This window comes from Mauremys reevesii, linkage group 2, assembly GCF_016161935.1.
Source record: "Mauremys reevesii isolate NIE-2019 linkage group 2, ASM1616193v1, whole genome shotgun sequence".
Classification (NCBI taxonomy): Eukaryota; Metazoa; Chordata; order Testudines; family Geoemydidae; genus Mauremys; species Mauremys reevesii.
The window spans coordinates 94,357,255-94,370,195 of record NC_052624.1 but is presented as its reverse complement, the minus strand read 5'-3'; the positions used below and the strand labels follow the sequence as shown (position 1 = coordinate 94,370,195).

The 12,941-nt window shown below is 41.4% G+C and overlaps 1 protein-coding gene and 1 long non-coding RNA gene across 2 annotated transcripts in view; one reads left to right on the top strand and one right to left on the bottom strand.

Moving 5' to 3' along the window:
• LOC120396840 (protein TsetseEP-like) overlaps window positions 1-12,941 on the bottom strand; it is a 105,660-nt gene that overhangs the window by 22,652 nt on the left and 70,067 nt on the right. The window lies entirely within an intron of this gene.
• The window catches only part of LOC120396841, a 28,880-nt gene continuing 26,814 nt past the window's right edge, over window positions 10,876-12,941 (top strand). The window contains exon 1 of the long non-coding RNA XR_005593439.1: window positions 10,876-10,950. This is a non-coding gene — a long non-coding RNA (uncharacterized LOC120396841). The remainder of the gene's footprint in view (window positions 10,951-12,941) is intronic.

The window sequence follows — 12,941 nt, the reverse complement described above, 5'->3', positions numbered from 1 at the left end:
AATAACACATTTTATCTCTGAAGCAGACAACCTCTCAAAAATTGTAGACCAGTGTAATAGGCAGACATTTGCTAAATTTTAGCTGAAAAGATTATATGTAGTTCCCAAATAAATGGTTTTATAATGTTGTCAGACCCTCCAATGTAGTAGCCAGAGCTGCAAAAGTTAGACTAATGACAGAATTAGATTATTTCTCCATTTTAAAAGGGAATGGAGTATAACAATGTAATGAGTCTTGAAGATTTAACTCTGAGAGGGCTGTGATTTTTTTTCAGGCCAAGAGGTAATGTGAAGTACTATTATTTTATTTTCAGTTAAATCCAGAGTTTTCTTCCCATTCCTGTCTTTTCCTAGAATAATAAATTTCCACTTGGCCAGGAACCTAATCAATAGCCACAGCCTCATAGCAATGTTTGCATTGGGGTATTATAGCCCTGCCAATGTAAAAAAAAAAAATCTTCCTTCCAGCTTGAAAAAGTGATTCTCCTAAATAAATGTTGATTTTTGGAATATACAATCCCAGGCCTGACAATTCTGCCTATTTTTTAGGAAGTGTGAGTGTCTGTCTTTTGCAGAAATTCAACGAGGCAGGAAATTTCTTGCAGGGTAAGGCAGGATTTTAGTACTGTATCTGCATGAAACTATTTTGATTTGTATCAATGCTAAAGAATAATCGTTTTGGTTTTGGGGAGCTTCCCACTCTATAGACACTTCCCTCCTAGGACTGCTTATCTGAAAGGCACAGTCATCCACGGATTGTGCTCCTTGGAAATATTTCCTATCAGTTAGAGGATTTGTTAAATGAAAAAAGAAGAAAAGTAACCACAAGGTACGGTAAGACCTCACTGATTCATGCTGATGACCAGAAGATTCATTGTGCACCATTAAATTTTTGCAGCTTAGTAAGTAAAGACTCAGTCTGACTCCCACTGAAATCAAGTATGATAATATTTCATAAATGATAAATGTTTGTTGGCCTGCTCCATCTTCAGCTGAAGACAATAGGAGATTTGCTATTAAATTCAAAGGGTAGTAAGATTGAGCCTATATTTTGCTACACTCATACAGTAGTATGAGATCTCTCTGCATCAGTATTAAATATCATTGCTATACTATTAAATCTTTACTTAAAAGTGTGGCGAAGGAGCCATTTTTGTTTGTGAATGCTGAGTTTCTACTGTCCTGCAGTTCACACTTACTTTTTTTTTGTTTTTGTATAGACTGGCTCTAATTATAAATGTTTTTACTATTCAAGGAGTTCTACCTGAGGAAAAACTAAAAACACTTCTGTGTCTGTTATATGTGAATTTGAAATATAAAATACAAGAATGTAGTGACCTTGTTAAAGAAATAAATTTCAAATTTCACTGTCCAGATTTCACAGCACCTGATGCTTAAACACTAATGCTAGGGTTTTCAAAAGAGCCTAAGTGACTAAGGTCAATAGGACTTGAGCTTCTAAGACACCTTTAGGGGTTTGAAAATGTCACCCTACGTCTAGTAATAATTATGTTTGAAATGTATAGCAGGACTATTCAGCCAAGCTTTGATTCCAGGAAATACAGTTAAATCAAAATCCAGAAGAGGGAGCCCTCTATCAAAATAAGATACTAAATTGACCAAAATTCACAGAAGTTTCCACTTTCTTTTCCACCCACTTGAAAACCATTCTGGATTATTTAGCCTATCTGACTATAGTTAAAAGACTAGCAGCTCACAATTTCTATCTTTAAACAATATTATTCAATATCTGAGAAGCATACTTGTGATTTTTATCTGTGGCTGGGGTTATCAGATGTGGAACCTGGTCCACATAAAATAAGTTGTTTCCGCTATCCCCAAAAGTGAAACATTTGTGTGACCTGTATTCAGATTAGTTAGGGAGGAGGTTTCCATTCTGAAAGCAGCATGGAAACCTTGGGCCCGATCCTGCTCCCATTGAAGTCTGTGGAACATTGCCATTGTAGGAGAAGAAACAGGCCCTTTGTTATAACAGATGATGTTTATGCAGGAATCTCCCTACACCCACTTAAAATGTTTCAGCTCCCAACAAGAGGGGCCAATTTGTGTCAGATTGAAAAGGTTATTTTGCTTCAGGTATGTGGTGTGTTATTTTTTATGTGTACTGCACTCTCGGTTTAACCATTTCAGCACCACCATCCCCATACATTCATCCTGAGGAGCCTCCTGTCTGAATGGAGCTGCACTGATTTATTCTGGATTTGGATTTCAGTTGGAATCCATTTGCATGCAGCCCTTTGAATCCCGGCTGCAGCTCCAGCGGATGGGCTGGGGCTGGGATTTAAAGGGCTTGGGCTCCCCTCAGCGGCAGGAGCTCTGGGACCTTTAAATCCCTGCCCCAGCCCCGCAAAGCTCTGGGTTCCCCCAGCCACCAGAGCCCCGGGCCCTTTAATTTGCCCTTGAGGGCTCCCAGCCACCTCTTCAGCTGGGAGCCCCTTGTTGATTTAAAATCAAGTATCACCTCCCCACCCCCAACCTTCCTTTTTGGCCCACAGCTGTTTTTGTGGGGCGGCACTGGGGAAGGAGGGTTTGTTTCTGCAGGGCTGGGCTGTGCTGGGGTGGGGTGTTTCCGCGGGGCCGGGAGGTGCTGGGACGGTGTTTCTGCGGGGCCGGGGGGTTTCGGCCCTCAGCTGTTTTCTTTGGAGTAATGTGGCCCTCGCCGCTTTACGAGTTGTGCAGGCCTGCTCTAGAGTTTACTTTAAAGATGATGTTCAGCAGGAAAAAAGTAGGTTTGCGTGTTTGTTTTTCTTCTTTATACTAGTTATTTTCCTGCTTAATTTATTTATTTTTTAAACTAATAAATCGCAAGAATGTGAAGCATGGTCGTCCCTTGTTTTGCAGGAAAACTCAATGCATGTCTCAGATGTGGATTTTCAGCTTCATCTGCCCTTAATCCTACCATTTTTCTCTGTAGTCCATAAAGTCTTCAAGTAAAAAAATAGACAAACCTAAAACAGGATAAACAAGACCTGAATTTCTAATGCAAAACAAATGTAACAACCACACAACAGGCTGGAAGAAATCCCTTTCAGGCAGTGCTTAATTTGTAATGAAAGAGTTGTTGGGGCTCAAGCAATTAGGTGCTTTCATAACTGATGCGACAAGCCCAGAGATACCGGGGCTCTGAACTGCCAAGCCTAGAGGTGCTGGGGCTCAGCCCTGGCAAGCCCTGGCACAAATTAAGCGTGCTTTCAGGCTTATTTTATAAACATCTAGATAGAAATGAAGGCAACTCTAGGATTCACAAGGGAGTATAGGCTTCCCAGAATCAGCCACTTAAAGCCATGATTTTGCCCCTGAGGTAAATCCATCTTTCCTGCCTCTCTGGGCTTGTCTTCACTGCTAAACATTGTGTCATTTTTTTTACCTTGGGATAAACAACCTGTACCCCCTCCAGGGGATGACCTTAGCAAGTTTGCCTCACAATAAAACTGGAATGCCTGGTCTTCATTGTGTTTTTACCTCAGGATAACTCATGTGTGTTAGTTACCCTGAGGTAAACATGCACAGTAGTTTTGCATGAACACAAAGCCTCTGTGCTGACCGGAGCACTAGGTGCAACAGAAGCAGCACACTTACACTGTGCTCTAGAGGGCAAAATCCCAGGACCCAAGAATAGGGATTTTGTACTGCCATAGAGCTGGGCAGGGGCAAAGGAATGGCCAGTGGATCCAGGATTTTGCAGATCCACTTGCCAAGTCCCCAACTGCTGGAGTTAATGGCCCTGGATCAACTCTGCTACTGTTCTTTAGCATGTGGTGGAAGGGATGTTTCCATTCCCCATATGCCTCCCCACCCCTCTGTCCATACCACTCAGCTACTTACCAGGGCTGTGTCCTGAGACTATGATTTGCCCCTTGATGTCTATTTGAATGAATGCAGATCCACATTGAATAAGCACCATAGACATGACTTTAAGGCGGAAATGTATTGATACGGTACATATTATATGGAAAAATCTAATTACAAAACAAGGAATGAGCCAAAGAGTTCTAAATTGGACCCTAGCAAGTTAAGTTTGCATATACTTTCCATCAACTTATTCTGTATCCTGTACCTTACTCTGTTGTAAAGTGGTTAATACTAGTTTCCAATATTCTGACCTTCTTTGGTAAGTGTTTATACATGTAGCAAAGAGAATGAGAGGAGCTACTAAAATAAGCATATCTACATTATCGTATATATGAAGATTTCATCGTGCCTTTAAATATGTGTGTTTCTGATTGCTGTGCTATGTCCGATAAGCATTTTACTGGGGAAAACCCTAATGGTACATTTGGAAGGATGCAGAAATTGTTGCTAATTGGACCAATAAAGGCTGGTCTTCCAAATTGAGCTATGAAAGGGAAGGAACTGGAGGAAAGTTACCTCCCATCTTGTCCCACTGCCAGAATGTGAGATTAGGCAGGCAAATTCTCTCCCTCAGGTCCAAGCCTTGAAGGGTGAGATCACTCTAGCAAATTAACCCTTGCTGGAAGGTGTGAGTGGATTGGTAAATTAGATAGCTTCCTACTTCTAGAAGAAGGGCTTGAATAGGACCCCAAAACAATGCACCTTTTTTTCACATTGCTTATGCTTAAACTAGGCCCTGGGGTATATAATGGATGATTCATGGTTTACAAACTATGCTTTCCATTCCAAGCTGAAGAAACTTTATAAACAAGGCAACACACACAGTGTTTTCACACTGACATTTGGTATTTTAATAAAATGCTGCCTAATTAAAAAAAATTCTAAATAAAATCAATGCTATAAGAGAGCTCACGGGATCACTGTAGTATTGCCCTTAAAATAACCCAGTAATAAATGAAAAAGCCTCCTACTGCCCAAAGACAACCAGTTAACTTCCTTATATAAAGCCATAGGTCTTTGAAATGGTTTTGTAGCCTAATAAAACAAATGAAAACCAAATGTGCAAAAAATGTGAGGTTTTGTGTGTGTGTTTGTGTGTGCGCCAATCTCAAAATAGTATGAGCCTCTGGGCTCTTTAAGCTAAGATCTGCCTCAATCACTCCCACTGGCTGGCTTGTGCTTTCACGAGTGAATACAGGGCCCATCTTTTGAGAAACATGCTGCATCCTTGTGTTAGATAGAGGAGCTATACAGTAACTGTATGGGAGAGATTAAGAAACTGTTCTATATGGAACTATTCAAAGTAGAGAACCCGGAGATATGCAAAGCATTATGCAACTCAGATTGGCACATGTTGTTGTTCTGCAGCTCCAAATAGTTGCTATTTTAGAAACAGTCTTTTTTAGTATTCACGTACAAAAGCTTTCAACATGTACTAAATCAATGCCCCATCTGGTACTATTGTGCATTCTTCTACTAAATAGACATGGGGCCAAAAGCAGCCTTGGTGTAAATGATCCTATTGCCATCAATAGGAATTGCATCTGCTTATACTAACGCTGAATTTTGCCCATAAACTGCAAATGGTTGCTCTGTGTATGTAAATATATATATATATTATCCTTCTATGAACGTACACTTAGCTTATGTCGGCTGTAGGATTCTGCTTTTCAGTGATTGTGTGCAAATTGGAGACCAGTTTTAATGTTTTATTAATAAGAGAGCTTAGTTTCTTTCTATTACACCAGTGGGCCCTGCTTCAGCTACCCTTACTTATGTGAGCAGTAACACTGACCTAAGTGGAACTATGATTAACAGCAGTAGGATCGGGCCCTTAGCCCTTTAAGAATTATTTTCAGGATGGAAATTAGATGATAACTCCTTGGCAAGGATTCAAGCTGGGCTGCTGTACCCAAGAGAGTGCAAGAACTGGAACAGCATTAGATATGTTATTATGTGCGACAAGCCTTAATGGGCCAAATATGAGCTTCACTCACTAAGAGCCCTGTCTCATGAACTCCCTAATGCCCATTCAGCCCCACTCTATCCAGCTCCTATTTAACTCAATGGCTAAACACCCTTGGATGTCTATCTATGCAAGCTTTCACGGTGTGCTCTCACTGGAGTAGCTGAGGCCAAGAGCCACAAACCCCCATTTAGGTACATTAACCCCATACTTACGCACCTAAGTCCTGATTTTGACTCCATTGTGATCCACAAAAAATCCCGCTGAACCCTGTAGGCACCTTGGCTCACTTGGTGTCTAAGTTTTCAGGGTAACCATTCCCTCAGCACCTATGTTTCTGCCTCTGAGCATGTGCACTGCTGCCTCACTCTAGGCATCCAGACGCCTATCTCCTGACTAAGCCCCAGAACTATTCAAAAACTAGGGGAAGACAAGACATTCAACAGCATATATGTCATGTGCAGGGCCTGATCCAGTAGGTGAGCTCAGAGGTTGCCTGCTGGATTGGGTACCATTTGAAATCATAGAGATTTGGGAAACCCAGGTTCAATTCCACTCTCTGCTAGAGTGGGAGAAGGCATTTGAACTGGGGTCTCTCACCTCTAAAGAAAGTGGTCCAAAAACCGGGCTAAAAGTTACAACTTGGGCTCCTCCTACTCTGTGATTTTGAATGGGACCTGATTCAGTAGGCAGCCTCTGAGCACATCCACTGGATCCGGCCCCGTACATGACTTAGGTGGTCAAATGCTTGTCTTCCCTCGTTCTTGAATCAAACTTAAAAGTTGCAATGCCGTAGTCCCTTCATGGATCCCACCCTGAGTGTCTATGGTAGTAGGATAGAGGCACATTAATTTGCCTCATTCGGGGCTTGATTTTGCACCACTGAAGCCCGTGGGAGTTTGGTCAGTGACTTCAATATGAACAATCCCTGAGTATGCACTTTGCATGGGACAGGCTATCCCACTGGTGCCTACAGTCAAATAGTTGCAGATTTTCTTAAAAATCCCATTGGAAATTCTGTATGAGCTCTGCCTCATTCACTATGGATATTGCAAGGTGCATGATGATTAAAGTAGGCCTGCAAAAGCCCTTCCCTTGTTTACTGTGTATATAAATGAGTTTACTGGTTTCTCTCTGGATTTGCAGACTACCAGGCAGTAGCAGAAGATATTACGTGTGTGTCTAAGGTGGTAGAAAAATATAAAAAATATAAAATTAAGTCAATGGCTAAACTAAATATTGCATTTGAGAAATAGTCTGTGATTGTGCAGTTAAAGTCTACACCAAAATGCATATGCATAAAGGGGTGCCATTATATTTGCATATCCAAACTTAACTTTAGCATTTTCTGACTTTTGAGTGTTTAACTGTGCTTCTCTTAATGCAGGTGGTGGTTGTTTGTTTGTTTGTTTGTTTAGGAATATAGATTTTATATGCCATCTAGTCTTCTGTGGAAGATGTATGACATTTGGTCAAATGCATTTTGCTTTCAGGATACATTATATTTCATTACACATTATATTTAATCTTCAGGCAAAATGCATTCTGTGTAAATATTGTTTTTTATTATCAGGGCACATTATATACTGTCCAAGACTGCATTTCATTGTAGGGTGCTATGCAATTTGTCTAACCAATCTAAGGAAAAAGGACATCAAATACATATGATCAACTCTATTGGTGAACGTATTAGAGGGGTAGCCGTGTTAGTCTGGATCTGTAAAAAGTGACAAAGAGTCCTGTGGCACCTTATAGACTAAGAGAAGTATTGGAGCATAAGCTTTTGTGGGTGAATACCCACTTTGTCAGATGCATGCAACATGCATCTGATGAAGTGGGTATTCACCCACGAAAGCTTATGCTCCAATACTTCTAGTCTATAAGGTGCCACAGAACTCTTTGTCTATTGGTGGAATTAATTTTAATCATGTTTATCATCCTTCCAGATACACTGTAATGGAATTTGATAAATTTAATTCTCTGGACCTCATTCTGATCGCTGATGAGATATTAATGTTACAACATTCCAATGGCAGCAAGCTGGGGAGGAAACTGTGTATATCTCCCTCCACATTGAGGGAGGGGGCGATTTCTATGAGCTTGCATTGTACAGATCTCTCTATACAGTGCAAGACAATATTGTTTTGGGGTTTACAGTCCAGATAGTGTGTGCACTGGAATGCTGGCCATTCCCTGAGCTGATTTCACACAGAGCTGATTTCTCCCACACAGATCTGATTTCAGTCTGTGTCTGCAGCTGGGTGTGGCCTTGCCTGGGTGTATGCTGGAAAGGGGCTTGAGAGCCTGGCACAGTAACCCAGTGCAAGGGAAACCCAGGCTGGTAGGACCGGCGGGCTCAGTGGGACCCCAGCACATCTGGTGGTACCCTGAAAGGGCTCCAACCTGTCATCCATACCCTTTATGTGCTCCAGTTCCTTCATATATAAAATTTGGATAGCAGCACATACCTATCTCATGCAGATGTTGCTAATGTAAATCACTTAATATTTGTGGAGTGCATTGGGCTCTTCAGATGGACCCTTGTTCTTCAGTTCCACCAACATAGGTTTCTGCTACTGGAGCTAAAGGAGAACTCCTTATCTGCTAGTTGCAGCAGGTCCCTTATTCTTTGCATAGGTCAGCCATTAAAGGGCAACATCACTATCACACACTCAAAACAGCACACTAGGACTTGAGCCAACGTGCACTGAAGTCATGGGAATTCTTATCCTTGACTTCACTAGCTTTTGGATTAGGTTTTGCTAGGGCACTATATACATGCAAATTTATTATGTGTCAATATTGGGATTACCACTGCTTTATAACAGGTGTTTTCTGTAGGTCACCCGAGTGACTTACAGAAAACACCTGAAAAACCTGGAACACCAGCACCAGCACCTTCTTTGGAAGATTCCTAACATAAAGTGGGAGGACCATCGCACTAATGTCAGTGTCCTCACAGAGGCCAACATCTTCAGTGTTGAGGCCCTGATTATCCAGCACCAGCTGAAGTGGAGCGGGCACTGTGTGTCCATGCCTGATGTATCCTTACAAAAACAATTGCTGTACGCCCAACTCACCAAAGGAAAAAGAACATGGGGAGGCAAAAATAAACTCTTTAAAGACACCCTCAAGATAAACATCAAGAGATGTGGTATCAAGACCACACACTGGGAGATTGCAGCCCAGGATAGGGATAACTGGAGAAGACTTGTCAGAGAGGGAATGTCCACTTTTGAGGAAAGTCGCCTTGCTCTAGTTGCAGAAAAACGCCAGAAAAGAAAGGCAAGAGAACTGTCAAGCAGCAATTATGGCCCAACTCTGTCTTCCAACACCACCTGCAATGTCTGCCAATGAGCCTGTGGCTCAAGCATCGGACTTCTCAGTCACCAAAAGACCCATGATAAATAAAACCTGTGAAAGAGATCATCCTCAGCCTTGAGGAATCGCCGACAATATGTCAATATTAATTTTGAAGTGAAAAGATTTTATAACTCCCATGACTTCTGGCAGCTATCCTTATAAAAATGATACAGTATCCTACAGTTCATTATACAGTATTCTAAAACACTATAGTAACACTTCTTAAAATGATGAATATATAGTGCTTATGGCATTAGCAACTATTGTAAGCTATCGTATTGTGAGCTAGCACTGTGTATTCACAAACATTGCAGAATTTTTGTTCTTTAAGTTATTGTTGTTATAATTTATTTATGACATTTAGACAGCAACTCAGGCATGCTAGGCAGGTGCACACACAACGTAGAAAAGAAAGAAACTTTCATTCACTTCAGTGGGTCCAGGATGAAGAACTTATCATCTAAGGGCTTGATCCTACAAGACTCATGGCCCAGATTCACAAAGGGATTAGGGACTTATATCTAAGGTTTAGGTGCCTAAGTCACAGTTTTAGGCTTCACTGCGATCCACAAAACCCCTACTCAGATGCCGCCTAACCCTGTAGGCACCTAAACTCATTCGGCACCTAAATTTTCAGAGTCAAAGTTCCCTAGGTGCCTAAGTTTCTGCCTCTGGGCCTGCATACTTCTGCCTTTATGTAGGCACCTGGGTACCTACTTCCTGTCTGAGCCCCCAGGTGAATCATAAACTGGAGAAAGGCAGTGGATGAATGCCTGTCTTGGCTATAGGGCCCAATCTGGTAAATGTCCTCTGAAGACATTTATCGGATGAAATTCCATTAAAAATGTGTCCAGAAGAGCAGGAGGTACTGCCCACTTTATAACTTTTAGCCCACTGGTTAGAGCATCTTCTGGGATGTGGGAAACTCATGTTCAATTCCCTTCTTTACCAGATAGGAAGAAAGGATTGGAACAAGCCTCTCCCACTTCTTAGGAGGGCACACAAACCATTGAGCTATTGGATATTCTGATAGAGCATGTGAGGATGTTTTCTCAATCTCTCCTGTGAAGCTGTTCCACTGTATATCAATACTTAAAGAGTCATTGGGGCAGAGAGAGCGAGAGAGACTAGGTATATGCAGGAAAGACTCTGTAGCTTGGTGGTTAGGCTACCCATCTGGGAGACCCAGGATCTAGTTCTCTGCTTCAATAAATCTTTTATTATTTCTCCAAGGTGGAGCAACTTTGACAAACAAGTTTGAGGAAACCCCATATCAATTCCTGATCTGAACTGACTCCCTTAGGTTACTTTTATGGACCTGGGTCTCCACATCCCTTTTGGCTTCAGCCTATTAGCTTTTCCAGCTTTTTATGTTTTTATAAATCTCTCTCTCTCTGTGTTTACATTTAAAAAATAAACATTAAAACAGTCTGTTCCCTTTGCCCCTGTTTGGCTAGGAGCATGCAAGGGCCACCAACCCATCTACCTATGGAGAGAGAAAAAAAGAAGAGAAGAGAGAGGAATAAAAAGAAAATTAACAAGCTTAAACTGGTATTTGCAGTTTCCTCACACCAGGGAGACTGCAATAATACATTTCTACCAATGTGTGGTGCTGCGTGTGACTATAAATCAGCTGTACTCCCAGGCTTAATTATGTGGTTCCTTAATGGTGAAGTAACCATTGCTGGTTTTCTTGGGCTACTGGTCTGGAAAGCAACCCCAGAGCTCCAAAGAAACATTCCCTTAAGGTAGGAATATTTCTCTAGTGTGGTAGAAATAGGAATGAAAGGGCCTACCTTTGTAGTAAGGACTCTGCAGTGGGTTCCTCCTCTGTTTCTCACTTGAACTCCATGTTAGGTTTTAGGAAAAGGTTTGATGTAATTTAGGTTTATTTCTAAGTTAACTCTAATCACTCTGCCTCCTATGCCTTCTTTTTCTCACTGGTGGATTGCTTCAGAAGAATGTCACACATAGTTGGTAAACAGTCCTAGTTCTAAACTTGCCAAAGCACAAATGTGGGTGCAAGATGTGACAAAAAGTTAAAATACCCAACATGAAGGGATACACAAATGATACATACAGGACACTTAAAATGCTGTAGTATTCATCTGTGTAAACAATGGTTCCTGTAGCCATAGTTTCACAATTTTGTATTTCTGATATAAAGAATGTCCAATAATAAATATGAGGGGATAACAATTTTGTTTGGTAATATATAACTTTGAGAGTAGAATGAGTGATTATTCCTTAAAATAAGGGACACCTGTTTCTGAAAGGTATGTGAATAGTATAAATGGGTTTAAATTCTACCTTCAGATACTCATGCCCAACTCTTACTGAACTCAGGGTGAGTTGCATGTGTGTATTTGGGAGTAGAATTTGGCCCATGATGTCAGAAGACATGCAGACTGGTAAGATTTTGAGGGGATGTTCTTTTATCTTCTTAATGGACAAACCCCATGAGAGTTGCAAGGTTTCTTGTGAAGTAGATCTAAGACTGTGTCAAAGCTTCAAATAGTTATTTGGTTAAACTTTGGGGCAGTCACTCTGAAATATTTGTTAGAAGCTTACTAATTAGGAAGTTGTTGTTGATTTATTGTCTATAATAGGGTAGCATCCAAAACCCCCAATCTGCATTATGGTAGTATCTAGGGCCCTCAATCAAGGATCACAAACCCATTGTGCTAGGTACTGTATAGTCACAGAACAAAGAAAACAGTACTTACCCTTGAGGGCTCAGAGCAGAATTGCTGTGATAGACAAGATATGATACAAGGACATGGGGGGAGGGATAGCTCAGTGGTTTGCACATTGGCCTGCTAAACCCAGGGTTGTGAGTTCAATCCTTGAGGGGGCCATTTAGGGATCTAGGGCAAAATCAGTACTTGGTCCTGCTAGCAAAGGCAGAGGACTTGACTTGACTCAACTCAATGACCTTTCAGCATCCCTTCCAGCTCTATGAGATAGGTATATCTCTCTTTATGTTAAACAGATCAACTCCTGTCCTTCCCCACCACAAGATATCAAAATGAACAGAGTTGAGAAGAAAAGCAGAAGTGGTGACCCTTTCTCTTTGCAGTATTTGTGGTGTGGCCATTTCTACTGCTGCTCTTCCTGTCTTCCTCATGGACAGTTCTGACAATAGCTCAGTACAGGTTGCAGGAGAATCAGGAGATGTTACAAAAAAGTGCTTCTCCTTTCCCAAGATACTGACTGCTGCCTCTCCCTTTCTCCCTCATGACCAGTTCATGTCAAACCCACTCACTAATTTTCCATTCCTACTTCCTCTGTGGTGATTGACTTGTCCTCCCCAGTGCTGGCTTTCTCTGTAATTTTTCTCACCCTGGTGGTATATCAAAAACTGTATTAAAAACATATGCTATCGCTTTAAATTCTCAAGAGTTTTCTGGTCCTGCTTGCAGCCTAAGGGGATCTGAGGGAAGCATGTAATCTGGGTCTTTGATCAGTCAGCCTGTGAAGAGCCAGGCTAGATCAAGGTGGAGTGACTTCTGCTGCTCTGCCTTACAGAGCAGTCTGTTTTCTGTCTCTCTTTTTGGTTCTCGTGTGTTAGGGTTCTAGGTTAAGGGTCTAGATTGTAAGAAATAAATTGTTACACTTCAACCTTCCAGAAAGAGTATTTTTATCTAACTTCTCTTTGTATGCCATGACCATTACAACCTCATTATCTGACACTAAACCCTTCCCTGACTAATGAGTTACTATTAGGAACTCTGCAAGA